The following is a 12,844-nucleotide window of genomic DNA, read 5'->3' as shown; positions in this document are numbered from 1 at the left end:
GGAAATGTTCACAGTATGTCTGATAATATTTTTTCTTCTGGAGAAAGTCTTATTTGTTTTATTTCGGCTAGAATAAAAGCAGTTTTAAATTTTTTAAAGACCATTTTTGAGACTAAATTGTCAGCCCCTTTAAGCTATTTTTTCTCGATAGTCTATGGAACAAACCATCATTATACAATAACTAATTACTAACCTAATTTACCCTAACCTGCCTAGTTCACCTTATTCACCTAGTTAAGCCTTTAAATGTAACCTAAGCTTTGTCTTGAAAAAAAAAAGTCAGAATTATTAACCCTCCTGTAGGAAAGTCCTAAAACGGAGTTGCAGTTCTTATGAGTATACACTAGATGGCGCACCTCTTCAATTTGACCGACATCTACTACTTTCACTTTTAAGAGCAAGCACACGGCATAAATCACTTGTGAGGCACGGTGAGAGGGCAAAACATCTATCCTGTGTGCGTTCATGCCAAGCAAGTGAGTTTATTTACTGATTTCCATCAAAAATATGTATAATACTTATGTTAATACTGTTAATACAATATATGTAATGTTATATTTCTCCTTTAATGCATATATTTGCATTATCCTATGTTATATGGCAATCTGTGTTGGGAAGCTAATATGCTAGTCCAAAATATATATGTTTCTTTGTTGGATTGATGTATATATTTGGACAGATGGTGTAATTTCGAGTCATTTCCATATACTACAGTTTGACAGTGAATTTATTCCTATATTTAAAGATTGTTTTCTGCTGTAATTTGAATGGAAATGTTTGACTGTTGTTAGTTAATTGCTAAACCTGTTATATTTTATTGATACCTGTACTAATATACCCACTCTTTAAAGTTATTTTTGGATGAAACTCTCCGAGCCCTTTACTCTCTTACCGGAGTCTCCAGTTTTCAAGGACTAACAGAACATTCCAGAGGTTCCACCTCAACACCTCCTGAATTGCACCTGCACATGTTTAAACTTCATGCATGTCAAAAAATATATATAAATAAATATATCGGTATTATAAAAATATCACTCAGAAATCACTATATAAAATAAATGTAGCATTTGTATTAATATTATTATTATTATTTATTATTATTAATTATACTATCCAAAGGTTTTGATTGATCTTAAAAATCTGTAAAACTATTAATAATATTGGAAATGTAAAAAAAAAAAAAAAAAAAAAAAAAAAAAAAAATATATATATATATATATATATATATATATAACATTTCCAATATTATTAATATATTATTAATATTATTATATTTATATATTAATAATATTATTATAATATTATAATTATAATATTATTATTATAAAATTATAATTATAATATAATAATATAATATATATTTGCTATATATATATATATATATATATATATATATATATATATATATATATATATATATATATATATATATATATATATATATATATATATATATATATATTTAACATTTCCAATATTATTAATAGATTTTTCAGGTCAATCAAAACCTTAGGATAGTATAATAATAAATAATAATAATATTACAAATGCTATATTTATTTTATATAGTGATTTCTGACTTAATATCACTTTACAATAGACAACAGACAATAGAAATGTAATATACAAATCGTCACCTCAGAATTATAAATTTCTATCTCATTTTTGTCAAAATGGAGTTATTGACATATTCCTATTAAATGACAACTTATTTACATTATGGAATGTTTTTATTTATATTTTATTGATACTTAATTTGTCCTATTTTATGTTCCAGACCACACACATATACGCAAACTCTCACATCCACTCTGTACTTATCCCAACAACGGTTAACCTGCACTAATATACCCACTCTTTCAAGTTATTTTTGGATGAAACTCTCCGAGCCCTTTACTCTCTTACCGGAGTCTCCAGTTTTCAAGGACTAACAGAACATTCCAGAGGTTCCACCTCAACACCTCCTGAATTGCACCTGCACATGTTTAAACTTCATGCATGTCAAAAAATATATATAAATAAATATATCGGTATTATAAAAATATCACTCAGAAATCACTATATAAAATAAATGTAGCATTTGTATTAATATTATTATTATTATTTATTATTATTAATTATACTATCCAAAGGTTTTGATTGATCTTAAAAATCTGTAAAACTATTAATAATATTAGAAATGTAAAAAAAAAAAAAAAAAAAAAAAAAAAAAATATATATATATATATATATATATATATATATATATATATATATATATATATATATAACATTTCCAATATTATTAATATATTATTAATATTATTATATTTATATATTAATAATATTATTATAATATTACAATTATAATATTATTATTATAAAATTATAATTATAATATAATAATATAATATATATTTGCTATATATATATATATATATATATATATATATATATATATATATATATATATATATATATATATTTAACATTTCCAATATTATTAATAGATTTTTCAGGTCAATCAAAACCTTAGGATAGTATAATAATAAATAATAATAATATTACAAATGCTATATTTATTTTATATAGTGATTTCTGACTTAATATCACTTTACAATAGACAACAGACAATAGAAATGTAATATACAAATCGTCACCTCAGAATTATAAATTTCTATCTCATTTTTGTCAAAATGGAGTTATTGACATATTCCTATTAAATGACAACTTATTTACATTATGGAATGTTTTTATTTATATTTTATTGATACTTAATTTGTCCTATTTTATGTTCCAGACCACACACATATACGCAAACTCTCACATCCACTCTGTACTTATCCCAACAACGGTTAACCTGCACTAATATACCCACTCTTTAAAGTTATTTTTGGATGAAACTCTCCGAGCCCTTTACTCTCTTACCGGAGTCTCCAGTTTTCAAGGACTATCAGAACATTCCAGAGGTTCCACCTCAACACCTCCTGAATTATTAGCCCTGTAATATCGCTTAATAAAGTGCAACACATTAGGAGCCGTTCAGACACAAACACTAGATGGCGCTGTAACTCTAAATGGAGCCGCAAAGACAAACACGGAAGCATTAAATGTACAGATCAACAAATCTGACCTGAATTTGACTGTGAATGTGCTTTAATCTTATGCACAGGAACAGAAACGAACGCTGAAATCAACATCAGCACAGAACAGTGTGTGTGTGTGTGTGCTTTATTGTCAATTCAGCCACATGTACAGGACATATAGAGAATTGAAATTACCTTACTCTAAGACCCTAGGTGCCTAACATATAATGTTAATATAAAAAGTAGAGTTTTAAGAAAAAGAACATTTATTATATATACATTTGTACATAAAATGTGGTCTAAAAATGTACATAAGGGTTAAAAATTAGTAAACAATACAATACAATGACATTAAGGTGTGTGTGTGTGTGTGTGTGTGTTAGCAGGTCTCTCTGAAGGCAATAGTTGCATCATGATCAGTGTTCTTCTCTCTCTGCTGTCCGCTCTCATTAAACCTGCTGTTAAGAGCTGCAGACGATATTCAAGTGAAACTGCGTGACCTTTTCCAGACTCCTGGCTGTCAGCGATGTGCTTTTAGCGTCTGATGTTAATGCTGTGTGTGTGTGTGTGCATCGGCTCAGACCAACGCATTTATACAGCAGGACGGCCATCAAATCTTCAAGCTTTCAGATGTTGCTCGCTATTTCACCAATACCCCTCATACAGACCTCATGACCTGTGGAAAACACACTCTTTCATCTCTCCTTCACATTTGCAGCAGATATTTACAAACAATCACTCAATATCACTGTATAAAGTGTTGTGCATTTATAAGTGTGCCTCACACATGTGAGTGGGCTTGACAAACCACCTGTAGAAACACACTCTTTCATTTCTGACACTTTAATAGGCGTTTACACCATGTGTGCTTCAGTGTGAGTGTGTGTTCATCTAACACTCCACATCTATAATCCTCTTAGTCTATGCTGACGTTATCTTCAGCAGCTCAAACACCATAATGGCTAATGGACAGACGGCTGCTTCTCACTCAGGGCTGCTGGTTATGCTAATGAGGGAGAGATGGGCACTAGTGGGCGGGGCTTTCCCCCTTTTATAAAAGGGAGCATGTCAATCAAAGTGTTTCACTCATCAAGTCTGATTAAAACAAACACAATTCATTCATGTTGATCATCAGAGGCTGGAGATATTCACACACAACTGGGTTCAAACCAATGACTGTAAAAAATATGGACGACGCGACAGCCCCTTTTCCCATTGAACGCCTTGAGGGCAAAACGCCTGCTTGACGGGCACAAACTGTCGCAAAAGACTGCTGAAATTGGAGCCTTGACATGCGCAGAAGGACTGTCTGATGGAGCCAGAGGAGGAGCCGCCAAAATGAGCGGAGTCGAGCTTCCAACCAAACGCTTTATGTAAAATAAACCACGCCCCCGAACTGCTCAGCATGCGTTTGCTGTCATATCAACACAGATGGATGTAATAACGTTAACAAATATGAGGGTTTTATATATTCAATCGCGCCAGCTCCGGGCCGCAGCGCATAACCTACTCGCGGCGTCGCGGGCTGATTCCGGCTCGCATGCGGCAGCGCCTGCTCGCTCGGCCGCCGCATCTGGCTCGATTGACTCGGGCTGGAATCGGGCAGTGAGTCCAGGCATCCGGAGTAGGTCCAGCAGAGGTAGTCAGTCTGAGCTCTGAGAGGTAAGTCTCCGGCAGGCGAGAATCTAGCCGGAACTGTGTTTTGCTAGCTGGGTGGCTAGGCGTGTATCAGCAAACTAATAAAGCCCGAAAAAAGCCCTGACCTTAGCGAATAAACAGAGTTCCACCAGGATCATGTATGTCAGAAACTGTAGTTTACTGCTGAACTCATTTTGTCATGGTAAAATAACACAGAAATCGAGTAATAACACTTCAGTCTCCTGCCGAAGCTCAGACGCGCTGCTTTGAGAAACTGTCAATCACAACTGTCAATCACGATGACACGCCCAGCATTAAATTACTGCTAAAAACAAACTGTTTACACAAATGAAGATCTGCACCTATTTCAGCACAATAACCAGTGCCTTAATCCACCAGAACCATCTTTCGGGACATTTTATTGCAAGTGTAATATTTTTTTTATTTGGGCTCAAGTCTCCTTCATTAACACGGAGGAGGCGGGCTTTATGACTTGTACTGCAGCCAGCCCCCAGGGGGCGATCTAACGGCCGAGACCTTCACTCAAACGCAGGCTTGCGGCACACTTGGTTTAAACCCCTTATAAAAGTGTTGTTTTGAATAATAGGCCCCCTTAATCAACTCTTTTTGCGTTTGCTCTCAGTGCATTGGTGTGTGTGTGTGTGTGTGTCGTGGGACGAGCTCTGGTTTACTCTGTAAGAACAGAAAACAGTGTCATTTCCGGGAGACTAAAGCGGGACGATTCTCAGCAGCACTGTGTTGGGTGTATTTAGAGCGCAGGGAAGCCCAGGGCGCCTTCAGCCCACTTTCTGAAAACACAAGACCTGGAACACCTTCAAGATTAAGATCGTCCATCGCTGCTGCGGGTCAGTGATTTACTGAGATCATAAAGCCCTGAAGTAGAGCTCACATTATTCTCCAGTCAGAGACGAATGATCATTTGAGGTGAGGAAGACTGGGCGTTTCTTCAGCAAGGACAGGTTGAATTGATAGAGAGTGACAGTAAAGATGTGGGCGGCACGGTGGCTCACAGAAAGAAGGTCGCTGGTTCGAGTCCCAGCTGGGTCAGTTGGCATTTCTGTGTGGAGTTTGCATGTTCTCACCGTGTCGGTGTAGGTTTCCTCAGGGTGCTCTGGTTTCCCCCACGGTCCAAACAAATGCGCTATAGGGGAACTGATGAACTAAATTGGCCGTATAGTGTATGATTGTACTGCCCACTGAGCCACCATGCTGCTCTAATAAAAGTTCAATATTGCAATTCATAATGTAAATTTTTATCTAAAAACTCAAAAGTATTTTTCTCTGAATAGCGAGATGAAAACTGTTGCCTTTTTATAATTCATTCATTCATTCATTCATTCATTCTTTCAAGAGTTCACACTTAGCTCATGACTTACAAAAGCTCATTTGGCATTCTGTCCCGGGAGAGAGCCTTGAGCTCAAGGCATTCCTCGAGTCCAGGGCTCCCTCCCTTTGTGGGGCGAAGGGAGATTGAGCTCAGGGCAATCTCAAAAGTCCCCCGCAGCTAGCCCAGGTGAACTTCCTGAGAGTGAGACGACTAGTAAAAGAGACTTAGGTTTAAGAGGTCTATGATGCAGAGCAAAAAATATATATATTATTATTCTTTTTGTTTTGGGAGAGAACTGCGTGCTAGCGCCACGCAGAGATACCAGAAGCTCAGTAGGGAGCCGGAGCTATTGGTATTGCTGCTGGTTGCTGGGCCGCCAAGCTACCTATTTTGGATAAAGGTGGAAGAAGGGGGAGGAGGGGGGATTCTTCAAGACGAAGATAGTTGTAAGTGGAAAAGGAGGAGATATATATTGAAACTAGGGATCCTTGATTGAAGGATCGTGATTAGCTAATATGAACCAGCTGGGTTAATCATGAGTACGTACTCCTCTCGAAATTAGTTTAATAAATTAAACTTCTTTTCAATCGTTCATTCGTTCATTCGTTTATCTATTCATTCCTTCAATTGTTCGTTCTTTCGTTTGTTCATTCATTCAATCATTCATTCAAACAATTGTTCGTTCATTCATTCGTTCAATCATTCGTTCGTTCATTTATTTATTCTTTCAATCATTCATTCATTCATTCATTTATTCAATCATTCATTCAAACAATCGTTCGTTCGTTCATCGTTCATTCATTCATTCAAACAATCGTTCGTTCGTTCGTTCATTCATTCGATTGTTCATTCATTCATTCATTAAAACAATTGTTTGTTCATTCATTCAATCATTCATTCAAACAATCGTTTGTTCATTCATTCAATCGTTCGTTCATTTATTTATTCATTAGTTCAATCGTTCATTCATTTATTCAATCATTCATTCAATCGTTTGTTCATTCATTCATTCATTTATTTATTCTTTCAATCGTTCGTTCGTTCATTCATTTATTCATTCATTCAATCATTCATTCAAACAATCGTTCGTTTTTTCATCGTTCATTCATTCAATAGTTTATTCATTCATTCATTTATTCATTCATTCAAACAATCGTTCGTTCGTTTATTCATTCGATTGTTCATTCATTAAAACAATTGTTTGTTCGTTCATTCAATCATTCATTCAAACAATCATTTGTTCATTCATTTATTCAATAATTTATTCAATCGTTTGTTCATTCATTTATTCATAGTTCAATCATTCATTCATTTATTCAATCATTTATTCAATCATTTATTCAATCGTTTGTTCGTTCATTCATTCCTTTATTCATTCGTTCAATCGTTCGTTCGTTCATTCATTTATTCATTCATTCAATCATTCATTCAAAAAATCGTTCGTTCATTCATTCATTAATTCATTCAAACAATCATTCATCCATTCGTTCAAACAATCGTTCGATTGTTTGTTCATTCATTCAATCATTCATTCAAATGTTCGTTCATTCATTCATTCATTTATTCAATCATTCGTTCATTTTTATTACATGTTTTATTTGTTAGGGACAGATCAGACTCAATTAAGATTAAACTGAAATAGCAAAAATACATTTATCGTAATCCATGTAGCCCGAGCTAATGCACAGTACATGTCTCTAGAAGGGCTTTTCGAAATGACAGTAACTAAAACAGCAAGTGGTCCACACATTTATAGTGCAGGCACACACAACATGACTACAAGTGTGTGTCTTTTGAAAATGATTATGATTTGAAGTCGTCCTGAAGTGAACTATACATATATATTATGGCAAAAACAATCAAAACAGTGAAGTTCTCTGAGTTTCCTGATTAAATTTTCAACAAGACGTTCCAACTGAAGGACTACAGTACATCAATGTAGCCATGGCAACGTCTGCCAGCAGCTCTTTATAAACTCACTTCTGAAAGCTCATAGATGTGTGTGTGTGTGTGTGTGTGTGTGTGTGTGTGTGTGTGCGTGTCACTTCAGGTTGGACTGTGACTGACTCGCGCAGTGTGTGAGAATGAACAGATATTTCAGGAAAGCCTCTGTAATTCAGCTCATTTGAATAAAGGACTGTAGCGTGCTTTATTATCATTTCCTGATTCCAGAGCCTAGTGATCACCCTACTTAGACAGTATTTTAAGGCGTTAAAGACGTTTTCATGACAGGGAGAATTAAGCAGGATGAAAAATGCCATGTGTTGCCTTGGTGTGTGCGTTTTTACATATTTACATGCCAGCAGCCTCCGAAAATACACAGAGACTGCCTTTTTCATTCTATTATTTCCAGTACAGTGCCACGAAGGCAGTTCTGAAGGCAAAAGGGGGTCCAACCTGGTACTAGGAGGTGTACCTTATAAAGTGGCCAGTGAGCGTGTACGCGTGCATGTAAACACAAATGTAAAGTTATAGCTGATTTATTAGTTTGTGTGTGTGTGTGTGTGTGCGTAAGTGTGGGTGTATATGTGTGTTTGTTTCTGTGTGAGTGTGTGTTTAGTTGCATGTAAGTGCAGGTGTGTGTGTGGTCAGGCTGGAAAATGACCAGCTAAATCCAGCTAAAACCAGCTTGACCAGCCTGGTTTAAGCTGGACATAGCTGGTTTTGGCTGGGCTCCCAGCCTGGCTAGGCTGGTCAAGCTGGTTTTAGCTGGTCGTCTCCCAGCCAGACCAGCTAAGACCAGGCTGGAAATGGCTGGAAACCAGCCTGGAAATGGCCAAAACCCCTCTAAAACCAGCCTGGTCGACCAGCTAAAACCAGCCAACCAGCCTAGGCTGGTATAAGCTGGTTTTTTCAGCAGGGTGTGGATGAGCATGTGTGTGTGTTCCTGTGTGAGACAGTGTGCTTGTTTGTATGTGTGTGTGTTTATGTTTGCGATTGTGCATGTGTATTTGTATTTTGTGTTTGTGTGTGTGTGTGCATATGCATGTGTGTGAGAGTGTTCATGTGTGTTTGCATTTGTGTTGCCATGTTTGTGTCTGTGTTTGTGTGTGCGTGTTGTGTGCATATATGTTTGTTTACCTTGTGTGTATTCCATGTTTGTGTATTTGTGTGTGTTGTGTGTGCATTGCATGTTTATGTTTGCTAATTTGTGCGTGAGTGTGTGTGCATGTGCGTGCGCTTGCACATATTTATATATACCCTCATGTTTCTTTTGTGCATTCATGTCTGCGTGCGTGCATTTGAGTGTGTGTGTGTGTGTGTGTGTGTGTGTGTATCTGCATGTGTGCATTTGAGTGTGCCTGCATGTGTGTGTGTGTGTGTGTTTGCTCACGTACAAGCTCCACACGTGCATTAACTGATAAGCCGCAAGTGAAATGAAACATCTCTGAGTGTGTGTGTGTGTGTGTGTGTGATGTGTAAGCGCCGCCTCAGGTGTGTTTACCTGCTCCACATTCACAGATTAAACAGCCTCTGAATCTCAATGCTGATTCCTGAAGATCAGAGGCGCAGTTTCCCTGTTGCTCTACATCACACACTCTTCATTTATTGCATGTTTGTGCTGTTTTTACTGCCCTGTGAATCGCGGGAAACATCATGTTACATCCGGCAGAGCTGATTTATTGATTTCTGACCGAAAACAAGACCCGCTGATGGTCCTGACTGCAGAAAACCACGACATGAGATCAACATCGACTGTTCAGTTTAATATCCTGAAGCTTCTGCTGCTCAATGACTTTCTTTATCCGGCTGAAATGTAACGATTTGATAGCAGAAATACAGCTAAAGTCAGCATTATTAGCCCCCTTATCAATTTCTGTTTCAGCACATTTCTAATCATAATAGTGTTAATAACTCATCTCTAATAACTGATTTCTTTTCTCTTTGTCATGATGAAAGTAAATAATATTAGACTAGATATTCTTCATGATACTAGTATTTAGCCTAGAGTGACATTTAAAGGCTTAACTAGGGTAATTAGGGCAATTAGGCAAGTCAATGTACATCAATACAGTTTCAGTTAACTTACCTTAAAAGAGACCCGAGGCCTGTTTCAGTAAGGAGGTTCAAACATCTCAGAGTTTAAACTTGAACTCTAAGTTGATTTACCGAGAGATTAAAAACTACGAGTTTTCGATTTCAGAGTAGCGGATCAAAGTAGAACAAAAGTGAAGTGTGTGTGACAGTCTGACGCTATGAGTTATGAGGTCACAAAGTTTGGGCCAATGTTAAGTCTATGGGATTTTTCCAACGGTCCCAGGACGTTTTTTGGAAAACCAAAAGACGGATCAGTCGGAAAAGATATAGCACACTGAGTCAGACCAGTTTGGAGGTGTGGTGTGAGTTTGGTGGTCATAGCTCGGAAGCTCTAGGAGGAGATAGAGTTTGATTTTTAGTCTCAGAAGAAAAATAGGATTTCAGTAGTCTGGCTTGCTTTCACAAGCCAGCCTAATAAAAGTCACTTTGTTAAACCGTAGAGTTGAATTTTCAACATCAAAAGTGGACAGAGCAGAGATCAACATCCCATAATCAGTGGCGTAGCGGACGGGCCCGCAGGGCACGCACCGCGGGGGGGCCCCGCGTGATTAGGGGGCCCCGCGTCGTCGCGATTTTCAATAAACTGTTGGGAACAACTGTGGTCGGAACCAAAGTTCACAGGTCTGTGTTCTCTGAACACCTCTCAAGCGGTGGACTACTTCATTCTGATTGCTTGCCGCCAATGTTGCCAACTTAGCGACTTTGTCACTAGATTTAGCGACTTTTCAGACCCCCCTAGCGACAAATCTAGTGACTTTTTTGTGTGTTACTGGAGATTTTTTTAGACTGTCATTTGTCCATACTGTACCGTCCCTACTCTTCTCAACGAGCTGCGTGTGATGCCGCCGGCCCCTCCCCCGCCTCACAGCACTGACAGGCGGCCCAGTCAGTCCTCTACAGCAGCCTCTCCCACCTGCAGCCCGAGAGCAGATCACCCCTCTGCGTACCGACGACAAATGATTTAGCACAGGCAGTGTGAAGGTATTTCCCTTGTACAGTCAAACCGATCTACTTCTACTTTATTTTAACAATTTATTTGGACCGTTTATTCTTTTCTTGTTCACAATCACAGATATTTTAGTGACAGTTTCTGAACTTGTCTGAGTTTAATACATATGAGAGATTGCTGCACATTCACTAACGTTACACATCTATAATGATATACTGTATTCAAACAGCTATAAATTTAGTTAAATAAACATGCTTATATAAAGTGTAGTGCAATTATAAATACCCCTTTATTAACCATAGGCTGTTAAACAGAAACGGTAGAACGTGATGACGTCAATGATATGCAAATTGACGTATGACGTATCCCCCCCCCCCCCATCATCAGGGGGCCCCGTCAGCGATCCCTGCAGGGGGGCCTCCGCATTTTGCGCTACGCCACTGCCCATAATGCAATTCACTACCACAAATAAACACAAAATGCAGCTGATATGGCATTAAAACAAATAAATAAATAAAATTCAGATATATGCATATATAACACACACACACATATAGCGTTTTGAAAGCTCACAGCGGTGCTGCAGAAACGCTCAGCAGACTCTACATGACTGAACGAGTGTTATACGTGACTGCTTTACCAATGCGTCTGGAACACACCGGCAATAAGTGGACAAATCAGCGTCTTAAACGCGGTGAAGTGGCTCCTGACTGTTTGACTTTGCCTGGCAGGTTTTAAATTGCATCTGCACCGCTGGGAGTTCAGACATGATGTTGCCATCAGAGGATTTGCTGGAAATCAGAGATTGCGTTTCCAGGCTCTTCAGCTGAGCATATTATTGCTGCAAAGAACATTAAGCAGACTCATCTTGACTTTACATGTGACGTGCTGTAATATAAATGTAATGATGTTATTATCTGTCTGACGGATGATGTGGTGACATTTACAGTCTGACCTGAGGCTAAATATAGTGTAGAGTAGGGCTTCATGATGTATTGCAAAATTATCATAGATGCACTATACATTGTTAATGTATTTAGTGATTCACCCCTGCTGAAAAAGCCAGCTTAAACCAGCCTAGGTTGATTGGCTGGTTTTAGCTGGTTGACCAGGCTGGTTTTAGATGTGTTTTGGCCATTTCCAGGCTGGTTTGCAGCCATTTCCAGCCTGGTCTTAGCTGGTCAGGCTGGAAATCGACCAGCTAAAACCAGCTTGACCAGCCTGGTTGAAGCTGGACATAGCTGGTTTTGGCTGGGCATCTCCCAGCTCTGATATCCCTTTTTACTTTCACCATTTATTCAGACCTTCGGATGACAGGGAAGGCGGTGAAATGATAAATTAGTGTCACTTTCTCTTCGCAGATAAGATATACAGCCAAATACACAACGTTTCTATGTAACTCCCAACGATGATTCCGGGTTTGTTCCCACCGCAGCCTCAATTTCGCTTTTAAAGATGGCGGCCGCGTGAAATCAGTCTATTGCAATGTGAAGAGACTTTCAACCAGCACAACAAAACATGTCATTGTTTTTATAAGCTGATGTTCTGTCTGTCTTCCATCGTTCTGTCTTTCATTTATTTGACTCTCTATCATTCTACCTATTGTTCTGTGTTTTGTCAGTTGTATCATTCAGTTCAGCATGCTGTCATAGATAGAAAGAGTAATGCAGAAATACCCCCCCTCAGATATTGTTTATAATACATTAGAGCTGTTTGTTTCAGAGGACATGGTGTTTCTGTACTCTCCACATTTGCTGAGAGCAGTTCAGAAAACTCTTCTTTTCTCTGCACGCCGCCGTCTGGAGA

This window comes from Danio rerio, chromosome 2, assembly GCF_049306965.1.
Source record: "Danio rerio strain Tuebingen ecotype United States chromosome 2, GRCz12tu, whole genome shotgun sequence".
Classification (NCBI taxonomy): Eukaryota; Metazoa; Chordata; class Actinopteri; order Cypriniformes; family Danionidae; genus Danio; species Danio rerio.
Note: the sequence above shows the minus strand (reverse complement) of the source record.